The sequence below is a fragment of the Oryctolagus cuniculus genome, chromosome 7 (genome assembly GCF_051225735.1).
Source record: "Oryctolagus cuniculus isolate XC-2025 breed Fujian yellow rabbit chromosome 7, ASM5122573v1, whole genome shotgun sequence".
Lineage (NCBI taxonomy): Eukaryota > Metazoa > Chordata > Mammalia > Lagomorpha > Leporidae > Oryctolagus > Oryctolagus cuniculus.
In genome coordinates, this window is record NC_142873.1 from 18,291,054 (window position 1) to 18,308,037 (window position 16,984).

The window sequence follows — 16,984 nt, forward strand, 5'->3', positions numbered from 1 at the left end:
AGAACATGAATGACAGAGATGCCTATATGGATTCTGTGGCCTGGACAAGCATGGATGTCAAAGGGCAGAGCTGAGGTTTGGGATTGAAGAAAAAGTAAGCAAGTGGCGACAGTGATCCTCCAAGGTTCCAACCAGGAGGGAGAAAACACCACCGGGGCACATGCTGCTGAGCTTGCTGTGAAATGGTCACAGCTCTGTTCCATAACAAATAAACAATATGAATTCTAACTCCTGCTTACAGCTCAATTCAGGATTTTGAGTCTACAACCACAAGTCTGTAGGTCTGGCATGTAGCAATGACTTCACTCATCCTCAGTGGGGATAGGAGTACAAGGACAGAGCAGTCACCAGGGGCAGAGATGAAGGTTTACCTGCTCTCAAAAGGGATCATTCTGTACATAAACTGCCCACCAATCTGCTCTGGCTTTCTGAGCATAAGCAGCTCCTGTATGCTTGCAGTCAGACATCCCAGGCACAACTGGAGCCTAGAAATGTTCATCCAGGGAACTCTGTTCTGTGAAACAGCAACCACTTTCGACAGAAATGCAGATGGGCATGCCTCACTGGGACCCTGAGTGCAAAATGTCTGAGGGGAGAGACCAGGAACTTTCAGGCCATGGGACACTCCTGAGCTGGAGGTCTATCTGAGAACCTCAATGAGGTGCTGACCCTGCTCAGGGATGAAGCACACCAACGTCTTCCAAGTGGCAGATGTTTGCAGGAACTTTAGAAGTTCTTGTTTGCAGATCGGAACTTTTCTTCTGATATTTGAAATTCTCTCAACACAGTTTATTACAGAAGAAAAGTTTTAAGTATGAGTATCCATACTAGCCACATCACTGGCATGTCTGCTGAAAACAAGTGGACTGAGCCTACAGACAAGGGCAGGCAAAGGAGTGGTCTCTGATTGCAATGCACACAAGGTGGGGTGACCTGGGAGAGTGACCTTGTTGAGCCTCAGGATCCTCTCCCCAAGTTGGGGACAGAATCTCCACCAGGAGAGGTCCAGTGAGGGTTGCATGGATCAGGACGGCACAGGGTCTAGCACAGCACAGATGCCCATGAGAGTGGCCTTCACAGCTGGGTGTGAATCGCTGTGTCCTGGGATGACTCTGCACATCTCTGTACCTCTGTACAAGCAAAAGCACATGGTCTCATCAAGAAAAGGTGCCTGCTGATCTATAGCACTGGGGGGACAACTGTCATTGCCAATTCTACTGCAGAACACTGAGAAACAGGGAAGGGCATCTGGATTTTTTGATTTTCCTACATAATGACTTGATGCCTCAAACCCTAAAGATTCCTCCTGAGAGAAAGTGTAAAACCTCATCAAAGCTCAGATTCAAGGAAATTGGACTTTTTCTCTGCCCCCCCCCCAAGTAGCCATACTCCAGGGCTCCTACTCAACAAGAGGCACTCTGCCTGTGATGACGTGAGGGACCCCTCAGCCTCACTCAGATAATAAATAGATTCCTGTCCTGGTGCAAGGTTATGGAAGCTTTGCATGAGAAAAAAATGCCGAGTTTAGACACTGGATTAAAACTACAGGCCTCATATGAGCACAAATCAGTACTGTGAAGCAGAAGATGAAAACCTCACCATGGACACAAGTGTGGTTAGCACCAAGCTGCTTCAGAGAAAACAGAGTCTGCTGACCAAGGATACCTAGTATCAGATAACTAAGGAAACATTGTACAGACTGCCAAAGCTTTAAGCCTGAGAAGTTTGGAGGATGCTGTTTACAATTGCAACTGTTGTTAAAATTAAGAACATCACAGTGACTTGTTAAAGAAGCCTCTCCAAGAGAGCTGGTGGTGGCTCAGTGGTTGCCATCATGCCTTCCCTTCCCCTCCTTCCCTGTCTTGACGTCAAAAGCTGCACCTTGAAAGTGGGCCTGGTGACAGCCAAGGGATTTCCCCGTTGGATGACTATGAACAAACTCCATCAAGAGCCACATCCAGTCTGACATAAGTCCCCGGGGCCTGAGTGCACAGTGGTCTGTCTCACCCAACACAGGTTCAGCAACCCAAGACTACAGAGGCCACGTGGGAGACCAGTGGAGTGTTCCTGTTCACAATGGAGCACTCACTGTCTACAACAAGAGCAGAGCAGACAGGCTGTTTCTCCAGTGAGGACCAGGTGCTCCTAGAATGGGACCAGTCAGAAGCCTCCGGAAGAAGTGCAGGAGTCAAACATGTACCGTGAGAGTCTTGTGAGACATCTTGATCTTCAATCTCTGGAATCTCCCTGATGAGACTGGAGGGAGGGAAAGGTGGGTGAGAAACAGAAAGGGAACAGAAAGCCCCTTTCCAAGCAGTTCCAAAGAGGAGGCTTCCAGTAGTGGCTGGGCCGAGCAAGGGGCCACCCACAACTTTGTCTCTATATGGGGAAGACTGGCTACTAATGGTGCAGACAGGATGCAATGTCTTCCATTTGAGGAGGCTCCTTGCTGACCACCTGGGGTAGACAAACTGAACGTTAACACAGGCAGCTTTCATGTGAGGAAAAATGAAGTGCTCATATGAAGCACGTGGCAAATGGAATGCCAGGTAAAACAGAAACCCCACTGCCTTCACTGAGAATAGTTTGTATGTGTAGATATATAATATTTACCCATGAATCAACTACAGCCAAATATTAAACGTTATTAAATCTATGTGTGCTTGTAGACTTCTTTTTGCATATTTGTACTGCTTGAAGTCAACGAAAAGTAAACAGTCAAACAGTACTGTCATCTTCTTGGAGAAAGAGTATTAGGTTTGAGGTGATAGGTGAGTAGCAGAAATATTGAAAGTGCATGGAGACAGAAGCAGAGAGAAATAGAGGATTTCCTCTGTGATGAGGTCGTTAGGATCTCAGCCTGGAGAAATGACTCTCAGTTGGGCCACTAGTACCCATGAGTATTTGGAAAACGAAAACTGGCTTCAACAGATTTATGTAAATTACATGCAGAGTCAATGAATTCACATTTTAGGATACTGGAGAGTATCACAGCTTTAGCTGTCAGTCTTATTCTCAGTGCTGAGGCACTAGTTTCTGTCAGGTGGTTTCACGTGATGAATGGGGTGCAGAGAAGCTCATGAGAAGAGGAGACCTGTGAGCAGCACCCTGCCCTTCACTGCATGTGAGAGAGGCAATGATGGCAAGGAATCCCTGGAGAGGCTCCTTCATGGAGTCAGCCTGCTGCAGGTCACTACGTGGAAAAGGTAGGGAGAAGTAGTACCCTAACGATGGCACACAGCAGTGCTTATGGGGTACCACAGGGTTGGCTCAATGGATGGGAGATGCCCAGTGGCACTGCTCTTCTTCCCTGGACCAGGAGTCTGCCCGTGTCAGCACTAAGCTCACTGCCCAGGGTTCCTAAGACTCACCTGGAGTGTGATAGGGCTTGTGTCTCAACTTCTACTTCATCATTGTCATTTTCCTTTTCTGCAAATGAATTCAAATAGGCACAGTCATCTAGGATGATTCCCTCAAAGCCTGTACAATGCGCTGTCCAGTGCTAGCACAGCACACCAGTATCCTCAGTGTCACTGCCGACTCCTCAGATAGGAATTGTCTAGAGGGTTGAGGTCATTTCTGAGGGAACTAGCTTGTTCATTTTTCTTTGACACATGAGGTAAACCTCCCTATTCCTCCAGTCATCACACCAATAATTGCTGACCTGATTCCCTACACAAATGAAACAAATTTTCCCAAGTGTGGGTGCTGTGGCATAGCAGGTAAAGCTGCTGCCTTTAACCCCAGGATCCCATGTGAACGCCGGTTCAAGTCCTGGCTCTTCTACTTCTGATCCAGATCCCTCTAATGCACCTGGGAATGCAGTAGAAGATGGCCCAGTACTTGGGCCCTGCACCCACATAGGAGACCTGGAGGAAACTCCTAGTTCCTCCCTGGGCCTGGTCCAGTCGATGCCATTGTGGCCATGTGGGGAGCAGACCAGAGTATGCAAGAGTTGCCTCTCTTCTCTCCCTGTTTCTCTCTCTAATTCTGCCTTTCATAAGGTAAAATCAAATCTAAAATAATATTCTCTGGAGACACTTGGTTCCTAGTGTGATTCCTTTCCATGAGAGGGAGTGCAGTGCCCATGGTTCTCAAACAAGCTATCTTGGTAGTTTGTGGTTTACCATATTTTGTGCATTGAGGATAAGATAAAAGGTGGAACAGGTGAATTTTCAGTTCTGGGTATCAGAGTGCATGTGTGCAGCACAAGAGAAAACTTGGCTACTCATGGAATCTCTAAGCACAGGTCGCAGACTTGCAGCCTGGGGACACACTACTAAAGGAATGGCAGAACATTCTGTACGTGTGGTAGGTAAAATGATGCCAACGTTGAAGGGACAGACAACGTGGTTGGGTTCAATGAAACAGGGGGAGTATCTTGACTGCAATGGAGACAAGCATGCTGCTGGCTCTGACAGGAAACAATGTCACATGACAGGGATGGGGAATGACTCGTGTGATCAACACTGCAGGGGGCGGAGGGGTCTGCTTCATTAGGCACAGACGGCAGAGACAAGCATGAGATGTGCTGCTTAGGTTTTGTGCATCTGTGACATTCTGGCAATGACTGAGCACTGGAACCTGAGTGACAAAGCCACACAAGGAATGGGAGGACAGCAAGGCTGGATGGGCCAACCACACCTGTGCAACAGACTGGTTGAAAAAGAACAGATGCTGAGAATGTCTCAGACCATCCCATGTCCGGGAGCCCTCTCAGTCAGGTGGGAGTGAGGAGTGCAAGGATAGTGCGGGCTCCTTGGCAAGCAGAGGGGGTTGTATCACCTCACAGTGGGGGACTCACCGTCTGCATCTGGAGCAGAGAGCATGTCCTGCTGCTGCAGGGGGCACCAGCTGCTCCACGTGGAATGGTCAAGCTCAGAAACAACCGGAAAAATCGAGGGAGTGAGGTAGCACTCGTCCAGCGAGTCCTCTGGGTCTTCCTGCTCTTGCTCCTCTGGGAGCTCCCTGCTGAGATGGGAGGGCAGAGACACTGAAGACACACATCACAGGTACAGAAGTGACTTTGTCATCAGACTACAGGTAAAAATATGTGAGGGATTTTCAAAGGGGGAATATAGAGGGAAACAATACAAAAGGGAACGTTAGGAACAGAGCCATTTCATCATTGGCTGAATGTTCCAAATGGCTCTAGTCACCAGTTCCTCCAGCATTTCGATTTCCTAGTAGTCCATGCTACACTGTCTGCTCTGCCTCCGAGTTACCTGGAAGTGTATGTGACAACTTGCTCTTGTACCTCCACTTCGTGATATTGATTTTCTGCAAACAAATTCAGAGAGATTGACCAGGTTAAGCAGGTTTTGGGTCAGATATTGGTATCCAATGGCCACTACTACCAAGAGGACAGATTGTTCTCGTGTGAGAACAGGGAACTGTAACAGAAATCCTCCAGGAGGACTAAGTTGACATCAGGAGATGGCCTTGGTGAGCCATCCTGGGCAAGGGGTCAAATCTCCCTGTTCACAGTTGGATCAGCATCTCAATAACCTCTGCCCAGAACCCTTAGAAACAGCCTGCAATGGTCCTCAGGGATTCTAAGCTCACAGCCCAAGAACTTTCTAGGAGGCAAACTGCAGTTGTCAGGCTGCTCTCATTAAAGGACCAGGTTGCTGACTGTGGAGAGGAGGTAGAACACTGGGAGAGAGCTATGCATGGAGTCTGCATGCCCTGGAATTGAAACCTGTTTGATGCCACACAGAATCTTGGCTATTCTAAGAGTTGCTCATGAGTAATCTCCCTCTTGTCTATGGGAACAATACAAGCAATTCAAGAGCTCTCTCCCCAGGCCCTTTAGGATTTATTTATCTAAAATCTAGGAGTGTTGCTATAGTACTGACTCATCCTATCAGACTGATCATGGTGAATAAGGGTAGAGGAGTTTCTATAGAATGCTGAATGAACTCCATAACACCTCACATAAATAATTCTATGAAGTTATAGAGAAACATTGAACACTGATTTTGAAGGGATGTTCCTGGATTCAGCTATTTTTTGGAACTGTACAGTGAGTACAGTATAAAAGACTTTGTGTCCTGGTTTTGAGATGATTGCATAGCTAAGATAAGCTGTCTTAAAGGAGATAGAGACTAGGGATGGAAGTAGGGAAACTAGGATCACAACTTGGACCACACATGGGAAGTGTTACCAAAAGCCTGCATGGGGCTAGAACTCCAGGGATGCAGTAGTAGAACAGAATGATATCACTGCAGATGACAGCAGGCATTATTTCTAAGTTAGAGTGTCTGAAAGGCACTTCCTATACAGGGCCTCTGTATGTTCCCATAGGCTGGGGTGCAGTGAGACAAACAGCATCTGAGGGGAGGGAAGCTCCTTGACTCTCCTGATGTCTATGTTCAGTGCCACAACCTGGACCCTGATTGAAACCAACTTGTGTCTGCAGGGCCTGTGCTCAAAAGTGACCCTAATCAACCCAAGAGTTATTGTGTACAAAGAATGGAGAGGGTACCTGGGAGAATGGTGACAGGTTCTTCTTTCTTGTGTGAACAAGCGTATTCCCCATCTACACCTAGCACACCGTGGGTGTCCTTAGCATCAGGAGACATTTGCACAGTGCCCTCAGGCAGGCAGGAGTCACTCGGCAGGTGGTCAACAGCACCAGTGATAGATGTTTCCTGCTGTGAACTTTGTGGGGTTTCCATTTCATCCACTTCCAAGAGCTCCCTGAGAAGCCAGGTGGGATAAGGATGACAGAGATTAAACCAAGAAGGAAGAGACACCAGGGGGTTGGCTGGTTTGGATGGGGTGCATAAGGGATCAGTCATAGACAGCATAGAGGTGGTTCCCTCCACTCTGGACACCGTGTGGCTGCCTAGGGGGAGAGGGCCTGGGAAGAGATCAGCCTCTGCTCATCACACTCAATACACAGCAGCTAATGAGGAAGCAGCCTCCACTGTCGCTGCATGGCACAGTCACAGCACAAGCACATATTGACAGCCATACGGGCTGACACCCTGTGCTCAGGTTGGGTTGTTGCAGTGTCCTGCAGCCATGTGATCAAGGTCCTAGGGGCTTGGCAGATTCTAGAGGTGTGCTACCTTCTGGGCCTTCTCTTAACCAAGTCACAGAACAGCAAACATGGTTTTGTAGAGGTGCTTTTCTGCAGTTGAACCTGGCTGGATTCTTCCTAACTGCTCCCTTTGCACATTGCCTCTTTGCTAGTTTTCTCTGATGAGAACTTCAGCTAACTCTGTAGAAAGGAGATGAGCATCTTCCTCCCTTTTCCAGAAAGCAGAGAACAGAGGTTCCCTTTGTGTGCAGGCAACACCTAAGGCTGTGAGTTCATGATGGATCCTATCAGCAACTAGGACCAGGACAACAGACAACTACTTGAACAGGGGGGTTTCCTAGTTGGCAAGGAAGGACTCAACACAATCTGCAGTTGTGTTTCTGCGTGCGTCTCAACTCCATGACTGTCTCGGCCCCTTTTCTGTTCTTTAGGAGACCCTGTGCATCCTTCACCCATTTGTTGCCAGCTCCTAATCATTCACTATTACCTGTCAGCAACAGGTCCTTGTGCTGGTGTTTCCTCCTCTTCAATATTTTCTGTAAACAAATTCAGAAATGTCCAATCAGATATTATAACCCCCTACCCCACTACAATCAAGGTGGCCTCTGTGTGCATAAGAATATCTACATATGGGCCAATAGTGGACAAAAACTTCAAATATTCTGTGTTTAAAGGAACACCTTGCCATTCTCTTGTGGTCCATCAGGCTTTGTGTCTCTGCACTTGGAGATCAGAATCATGGCAGATTCTGCCTGAAACTAGGCCAACATCCTTTGCTCCCATATCACTGGAAGCTTCTCAAGCTTCCCTGGGACTTCTGCCTGTTATCCCTCATCCTGCCACTAGTGGGAGTCCAAGGCATGGGTTCTATGTTCCCATGGGTCTCACAGAGAACCTCCAGCTGTCATGAAGAAGCAAAGAACCCGACTTCCATCCCTCCCTCACAGGCCCTCCACGTTTTCTCTGCTGTATCATTAGAGGAAATTCTCTCTGTGTTATGAGTTCCCTTCTCAACAGCTTTCCTCACTGAAGTTCTACTAACGCTAGTGCCTGGTCTGGCACTCCCAGGGAGAGGAGGGCCTTTGTCCTATTGGGAAACATACAAAAAACAGCTTCCACCTTTGATGGTTACATCTGCTCTGCCCCAGAGTTTTTGGTCCATTTAGTGAATGAGGATAGAGAAATCCTGGATGGAGAAAGCAATCAGCTGTCTACCATTTGAAAACCACACTGAGCACAGAGCTGGAGGCTTCCATTCAACTTAGCTCAGTGACTTTGTTCAGCCTAACAGTGGCCTCACTCCACAAGGTCTTTCTGGTCTTAATATGAGGATGGACCCTGCCTCTTCCCCCAAAGGCCCACCACAATCAGGAAGGGAGGAGAGCTTTGGGATACTGCAAACTTGAAAGACTTCTCTGCCCCTATCTGTTTTTCCCAAGCAGAGCTGACCTTGTCATGGCACACATGTTCAGTACCAGGAAGAGCTGAGGCAAATGCCCATGGCAGAGAGATGAATGCATCTGAACCCCTGAGGCTTCTCACATGACAGCCTGTGCCCAGCTTACCTGCTCCAAGCAGGTCCTCAAGGCTCGCTGACAGCCGGACAGCCTCAGTGAGCAGTCGTCGGAAGCCCTGCCCCGTACAGGTCTCAGGGTCATGCACGGTGAGCACGTCCTTCAGGTACTGCTGCAGGATGTGGGCTAGATTTCTCCCCCTTTGGACCTTTGGACGTAACTGGGAAAGTTCTTGGTCCTGATCTTCAAGGATGCCACGGCAATGTCTAAGGTGCAAGAGTGGAGAAAGTTCTAGATGGGAAGGGATGAGTGTTAGGTTCTCTGTGTTTCAACAGATTTTCATAACAATGCCTTATAGAGCCCTCCACCAGCATCACCACTCAGGTTTGGAGAAATAGCTGTACCAAGAAAAGCAAAGGACAACACAAGGCCTTTGCTCCCACTTTTAGAGAAAGATCTTGTCACAATTCCTGAGATTCCATTTGGGTTAATTTCTATCAACAGTGCAAGGATTCTTCCTTCCTCACCTGCCTTCATAAAGGTGCTAATTCAGTTCCTCCTTCCAGCCACAGGCATTTCCATGTAGGAAGACACACAGTGTACAGTGCAGTGACTGGGAATCATGGTGCACGCAGGGGTTACATGGCAAGAAACAAGAATGAAGGTCTGACAGGGCCAAGCTAAGCATCAGTCTTCTATATCAGGAGGTGATGGTGACTAAGGGTAAATGAGGATTGATTGCAAGGTGACCAAGCAGAGGAGCCCAGCATCCCCCCTCCTCCCCTGAGAAGACCCAATGCAGCTCCATCTCGAGGTGAGTGCCCACAGAAAAGCACCTCCACACTAAGGGAACCATGAGAACATGGGAAGAAGAGAGAACAGGCATAGCGCCACCTACAGAGGACCAAAGCTAACTGGTGACTGGATTCCCAGAAACGCAGCCATGGGGATTTCCTGTTGCAGAAGAGAGAGTAAACAGGAGGGCCCCATGGGAGCCCATCCACCTGGACACCTTACTTACAGACTCCACACTTGCAGCTCTGAATTCAGATTCCTCTGCTCCCTCCTTGCTTTATAACGTCTGAGACACAGGGCTTTGCTGTAAATCTCTGCCCTTGTTTGGCACAGGCTGGCTCAGTTTTTGATTTGGGCTGCCCACTAGTGAAACACATCCCCACCTGCCTGCCCTACACAGAGAGCCTTACCTGAGCAGCTCAGCAGACCTGGGCTTCTTTGGCAGGGGCCTCCACGTGTAGCTTCTTGGTCAACACGGACTCCATGATGTCTTTTTTTATTATTATTATCTATTCATACCATTTTATTAGGGAAATAAACAGTAATTGAAGAGGGGAAAATGTATTTTCATTTTAATTTCTCCTGAAGGGAGAATTTTTTCAAAGTACCTATTCACTTTTACTTTCATTGTAAAATTAATTTTTACCATTTATTTTTAAAAATTTATTCATTCATTTATTTTAAGGAATATACATTTCATAAGACAACGTTAGGAATATAGTTATTCTTCTCCCCATACCCAGCGTACCACCCACACTCCCAGCCCAGCTCCTCTTCCCTCTCTACTTCTCAGTCTCATTCTCCATTAAGATGCATTTTCAATGAACTTTGTACACAGAAGACCAACTCAATATTAAGTAACGATTTCAACAATGCCCACACACACCCACCCAAGAATAAAAACTGTTTGAGAAATGTTTCACTGTAACTCTCTCTTAATACAACTCATTGAGGACAGAGGTCCTGCATGGGGAGTCAGTGCACAGTGACTCCTGCTGTTAATTTAACAATTAGCACTCCTCTGTATGTTGTCAGGGACCACACAAGGCTCATGACATGAGCTGACTAGGCTATGGAAGCATTTTGAAAACTCTGTCTGTATTTAGACAAGGCCATCAGCAAAGTGGAAGTTCTCTCCTCCCTTAGAGAAAAGTGCATCCTCCTTTGATGGCCACTTCTTTGTCTGGGGTCCCACAGTGATCCTACATGGAGAACATTTTTTGCCACAGTGCCTTGGCTTTCCATGCCTGAGATGCCTCAGTTCTCCCTTCTGAGCTGCCCCACTGGAGACACCCACACACCTCCCACCTGCCTGCCCCACACAGAGACCCTTACCTGAGCAGCTCTGGGACCGTGGGCTTCTCTGCCAATGGCTCCTCCAAGTGGAGCTTCTTGGTCAGTATGGACTCAATGATGTTTTTAAACTTCTCACAATCTGGGGAAAGACAGACACGCAGAACTCAGGGAGGTGCTTTTGTAGTCAGTGCCTGCTGAAGACCAAAAGAACTCCAGGGCCAGGCTCCAGATTGGGGGTTTCACATCTGTATTTCATCACCTCACTACATAGCATCTGAAATTTCCTATTTTTAAAAGATTTATTTATTTATTTGAAAGGCAGAGTTACAGAGAGACATAGGCAGAGAGAGAGAGAGAGCGAGAGAGAGACTCCATGAGCTGGTTCACTCCCCAAATGGCTGCAAGGTTGGAGCTGTGCCAATCTGAAGCCAGGAGCCAAGAGCTGTTTCTAGGTTTCCCATGGGGATGCAGGGGCCTAAGTACATGGGTTTTCTTCTACTGTTTTTGAGGCCATAGCAGAGAGCTGGATTGGTAGTGGACCAGCCAGAATTGAACTAGTACCCATATGGGATGCCAGCACTGCAGGCAGCAGCTTTACCTGCTGAACCACAGCACTGACCCTGCTATTTCCCAATAAAATGGGAAAAAAGAACCTCAAAGATACAGAAGGTGACTTGACAATGTGATTCCACTGGTGTTTACAGAATCAGAGTTCCCAGGCCCTGAGCTCAAACTGAATCATGAGCCACTGGACTCAGCAAGTCTTGCAGCCTCTCAGGTCAAACAAGAACCTGGGACACGATGTCATCACCTTCTGTATGTTTGGGAGCTTGATAAGGGTGTAGGACTGTTTCCTTGCATTGGGTAAGATTTCAAGTGTTTGTTATTACAGTCTTAAGGGACCATCTTTCATGGAACTGTGTAGAGTACAATGTATAACAAAGTAAGGCCCTGAGGCAATATGGCCCAATAAAAAGTATAGTTCCTGCTAAATTAGAAACAGTGCAATAAGGGCCTCATGGATTTTGTTGATCTTGAGCAAGGAACCATCCTTGGAGTTGTATAGGAAAGAAGGAGCACATTTTATTGTGACAATCTAGATTGTACCTATGAATGGGAGAGAAATCAAAGTTACAGAGAAGGTGGGCAATGGGGGGCACTCAGGTGAGTAGCCCTGATTCCCCCTGTACACCCTGTGTTCCCACTCCCAGGTCTCAGGCAGCGTCTTCCTCTTCTGGAAGAAGAACTTGTGCTCCAGGAGCAGGACTTTCTCCCAGTGGGGAGGCTGTGTTGTGAGGGTGTTTCCATGGATACCAGAGTTCCAGTGCACAGGAGACTCTCTGTCTCTCTGGAAGCCCATCCTGCTCACTCTGAACACATGTCCACTTCTGGACCTAGGACAGTGCTTTGCCAATGGGAAGTCAACAGAAGCTTGAATTGAGTGACATACGTTAGCCCCAGAAATGAGGCCCACAGTGATGGTATAAGGCTGCAGGAGCTGACAACAGACAGGATGATCATAAACATGCACTCAATATGGTGGAGCCTGAGCCTGAGGACAACAGGCAGCTCTATGCCTCATCAGGAATCCATGACAGATTCAGCACTCCTGTCACCCTACACCTCACTGCTACCTTGAAAAACTTGTGAACCCTGTGTGTCAGCTTGGGAGTGTGGTCAGGAGGAAATTAAGTTCAGCAAAAGGAAGACAAAAATCACGTAGTGAGGCCATTTAGTTCCTCAGGAGAAGATACAGGACAATCATCACTGTGGTGAAATGACCTGAGAGAACTTACTGTATTTTTTCAGCTGCATGGCCAGGGCAAAGTTTGTAGCCTCAGCTATGAGAAACTTCTCCTGGAGCTCCCAGCAGTCCTGTTGGCTCTTCGCCAGCTGGGATCGCAATTGCTGGCATTCGAGGTCGTTCAGTTCTGCCACGGGATCTGATGCAGGGCTGTGGGATCCTGCCATGCTGATGGTGTGTCACAGCAGGACAACAGGGACTGGGGAGAGGAAACCCAAACACAGGCAAGGTTCAAACAAATGACATCCAAGAGTTTCAGGTAGGCTTGAGGGGTGACAATAACTGTCCAGCTTCACTTACTGATGTGAAACTCCTGATCCACAGCCCGACAACACTGGGAAGTTCTTCACTGGACAAACAAGGATAAAACTGCCAAAGTCTAGATTGAAGGCACTGCCTGTAGCTCAGTCTCTGCTAGGACTGGCTGTTGTGTGGCAGCTAACGGTCTGCCGTTGCCATCGCAGAATTAGAAGGTGGAGAGTGTCACGGAATCTTTGGAACTCTGCCTTCCAGGGGCCTAAGCTAGGTTGAGACATAAGACCCCCACTGGTGGGGACAACCTACCCATCTGCCAGTCTCATAGTTATAGATCCTGTACTGATACCACAGACCGTGTCCCCAAATCACCTAAGCATGTATCGCTCGTATAGTCATGTATGTGTATGAAAATACCGAGACAGAAAATGTGTCCCAACAAGCCTTCCTTTCTCTGGGCTGTTAGGAAGTCACCCCACCTGCTGTTTAAAGAGATCTCAAGGCTTTTCTACCTGTTTGAAATGCTGAGTTTTAAGCTTCCCTGATAAATGGGTCATTTTATTTTCTTAGAAAGGAATTTTGAGAGTTCTTTTACTTCTCTGAATAGAATTGTTATATCAGGTATGTAATTTCAAAATGTTTTCTCCCTATGTTGGCCTGTCTATTCATTTTCTTATCGATGACTTTGAACAGGAAATTTGACATATTGGGACATTTACGAATTTATTCTCAACTATTTATATAATGATGACCTACTTATTTTTAGGAATATGTGTGTTACATATTTGAAGTAGTTTTTAAATTAACTTCTTTATTTAATGTTGTATGTATGTCATAAATGCAACATTAAGAACGTAGTCCTTCTTCCCACCTACCTGCCCTCCCACCTATTCTCCCCCTCTTCCTCCTCCAACTCTCCTGTTTAGTCTGAGAAAGAAAAAAAGACAGAATGGAACAAGAAAACTAAGAGAACTGTTACTCAACAGCCTAGCAAAGGGCTGTCCAAGGTTACTGCTTCTCAAAGGTGATTATATCTCTCTGTGGTTTGGAATGGTGTTCCCCTGATGAGTACTGATAATGTGCAACTTGTCATAAACCTGGTACTTTCATGGAGTAATTCTACTCAGGTCCTTTGCCAATTTCTCAGATGAATGATTAATTATTTTGGCTACTCAGTTCTGTGAGTGCTATCACACTATAGCACAGAGAAAGCAAAAGCCTTGTGAACAATGTACATAGGTCTTGGCCCCATGTGGGGATCGTGGGGATCGTGGGGATCCTTACTTTGGGGCTGTGGAACTGCACCACTGCCATTTTATTGGATTGTGCAGTGTGTTGCATGGCAGAATTGAGCATGGATGGGAAAATGTACCTAGCTGAAGAGGGCAGGAAGGGTGCGCTTTCTCTTTCTCTCCCTCTTTTTTTTTTTTTTTTTTGGTGGTGACACTGAAGTTACCAGGATCTCTAGTTTGCATGGAAAGCTTGTGTTCAGCATAAACCTGCTCTGATTCCATCCAGGGATCTCCCTGGCCAGGTGCACAGGTTCACTGTGGAGTCAGTTTCTCTCCTGACCTCAGTGCTTATGGAAGGTGGCTCCTTCAGGGGCTGGACAGTGGAGTAGGCCTTTCTGAGTATCCCCTGAGGTTTCCGACACAATGTGTCCTTCATCTCACCCACACTTGGTCTCACCCTAACATTACCTTGTCATACTCTGGGTCATTCTCACATCCCAGAGAGCTGCTCGTCTTCCTTCATCTGCACCTTCAGTTCTGGGTTCTCAGGATGTGGACTCAGCTCCGGATCTGGGAGGAGACACAGAGGAGGGACTAGGTCAGCTCTCAGCCTCAGTTCCCAGGGCACGTGTGGTTCCCCAGGGACTCAGAAGAACTTAAGCAGCAGGACCTCAGAGAGGAACAATACACACTTTACCTCACTGATGAGGAACCTGAGCTCCATAGAGAATAAGAGGTTTTCTCAGCACCACAGCACCTGATGGTAGGAGGGCCACCCCATGAGCTTTGACCTCCAGCTTCCCTGTGCCGAGCATGGCTCTTATCTTCCAAGAATGCATTGTTGGGTTTTGTAGACTTCAGATAAAGCACTGCTATTTCTGCTGCTAAAAACAAACAAACAAAAGTATGAGGGTCATTCCTTGGACACAGCTTTTCCCACATTTCTATTGTCCCATTATGTATTCTCTGTCTGTTTTCAATCACTGGGTGATAGAATGGGACCAGAGAACACACAAGTTGAATGAGTATTTAACACAGCCCTGCCTGTCCTGTGTGGGCCCTTACCTCTGGAATTCTCCCTCAGGATTTCTCCTCTGCTGCAATGCTGGAGAGTGTCAGACCTTGTGGAGGTCATTTCTGTATGGAGATCCATGTTCTTCTTTTTGTCTCCTGGAGCCAGGGAGAGTAGAGATGCATTCTGGACCTCTGCGGACCTAGCTTTTCTGCTAGGCAATGTTGCCAGTTTCAATGATAAAAAATTAAAAACCACAATGACCAATGGATATCAGGTCAATAAAGATTTTCCTGAGGTGCCTGAGATCGTGAGAAAAGCCCCTGTTAGAAAGTGATCAGAGCCAAGCACGGGGCATTGGCAGACTGACTCAGGTAAGGTGTATGCGCAAAACAACCAAGAGAAGGCTGCTGACACCAGGAAGAAGACACACATCAGAGAAGTGTGAGAAGAAAGCATGATTACTGGATCAAATGAAGATGGAAGTATCACAGGCTGAGACCCAGAGGCAAGGCCCCACGTCACAGAGGATTAGTCCTCGGCCTTGAAAGCTATCCCAGGAAGTCCTGTTGGATTTACCCATCTCAACTTGATAACTTTTGGATCCATGACTTCCTTGTAGCCTCCATTTTTGCCCTTGCTGAATTAGAGTCACTGTCATTGTCACCCTATGTCCACTGCACATGGGGACAGATAAGCAGTGTGTTTATTGTCAGAGTAGCACAGATGGAAGGAATCACACACAGCATCCACATGTAACAAATGCCTCCAACACCTCATTCACATCTCCCTTCATGACCCAGGGAAATCCCACTTGAGGTGTCTACCTCACAGGTGCAGTGTTTCCTTTCCTCATATGTTCTGGATTATTAATTCTTTATTAGCTAACAGTTTGGAATTCCAAAGTCAATGGTTTTATTGTATACTCACAACCATCTTGATGAGAATTGATAAGTGCTATCCAATTCTATACAGATACAAAAAATTAAATACCTTATGAAAAGTTCAACCAGGATGTGAAAGTCCTCTTCAATGAAAATTCAAACACATTGAATCTAATGAAAGAAAATGAAGTAGACACAAAATAATGGAATTCCCTCATATATTCTTGATTTAGAAGAATTAATATTATTAAAATATCAAAACTACCCAAAACAACTTAGAGATTTAATGTAGTCCCCATCAAAATACTGATGACATCCTCACAGAATAAGAAAAAAATCTTAAAATTCTTATGAAAACACAAAAAGCTTGGAATACTCAAAATATTCTTAACAGAATGAAGCCAAAGCTGAAGGCACCACAGTTCAAAATTAAAGATATGCCACAAGGCTACTGAGACCAAAACAGTATGGTACCAACATAGCAATAGACACATAGGACAATGGAAAAAAAGAGAACCTCTAGAAATTCACGCACCTACATCCCACTTACTTTTGACAAAGTTGTGGAAAACAATACCTGGAGATATGTACATCTGTTTAATTGGACTGGGAAAATTGGATTTTAGTTTACAAAAATCAACTCAAAATGGATCATGATCTAAATCTAAGATCTGTAACTATGAAACTAACAGAGGAAAACATAGCACAAATGTTCTAAGAAATAGGCAGCATTAACACAGTTTTTGGGCTAAAACCAAAAGAACATGGACAGCAAAAGAAAATTGGAAAAATCTGATGTTATCAAACCAAGAAGTTTCTGCCCAGGTAGATACATTTTTACAGGCTGGGTAAGTGCACCCGATGCTGTGAAATCCAAAGAACTGCCTAGAAGTAACACACTGGCAAAGACAGAGACTGTCTTTGGGAAAGGATGGGAAAAGATGCTTATGCTAATGGATACTAGATGTGAGCAAGAGTACCTATGGTTGGATCAGATAAAATAGGTTTGATGATAAAAACTGGAACAAGAGATGACAGTAGCTATAAAATGATCAAGGGTTTGATTCAACAAGAGGATGTGACAATGGTAAGTGCATATGCACCCATTGTTGTAGCACCCTAATTTATAAAACAAAACTATTAT

General features: G+C 46.3%; 1 long non-coding RNA gene across 1 annotated transcript; it reads right to left on the bottom strand.

The window, feature by feature from the left end:
* Positions 1-6,506: 6,506 nt before the first annotated feature.
* Positions 6,507-8,925, bottom strand: LOC149125337 (uncharacterized). The gene is made up of 3 exons (XR_016211376.1): positions 8,614-8,925; positions 7,536-7,584; positions 6,507-6,702 (listed from the first exon to the last, which is right to left on the bottom strand). It is a non-coding gene; the product is annotated as an uncharacterized LOC149125337 (long non-coding RNA).
* Positions 8,926-16,984: the final 8,059 nt, after the last annotated feature.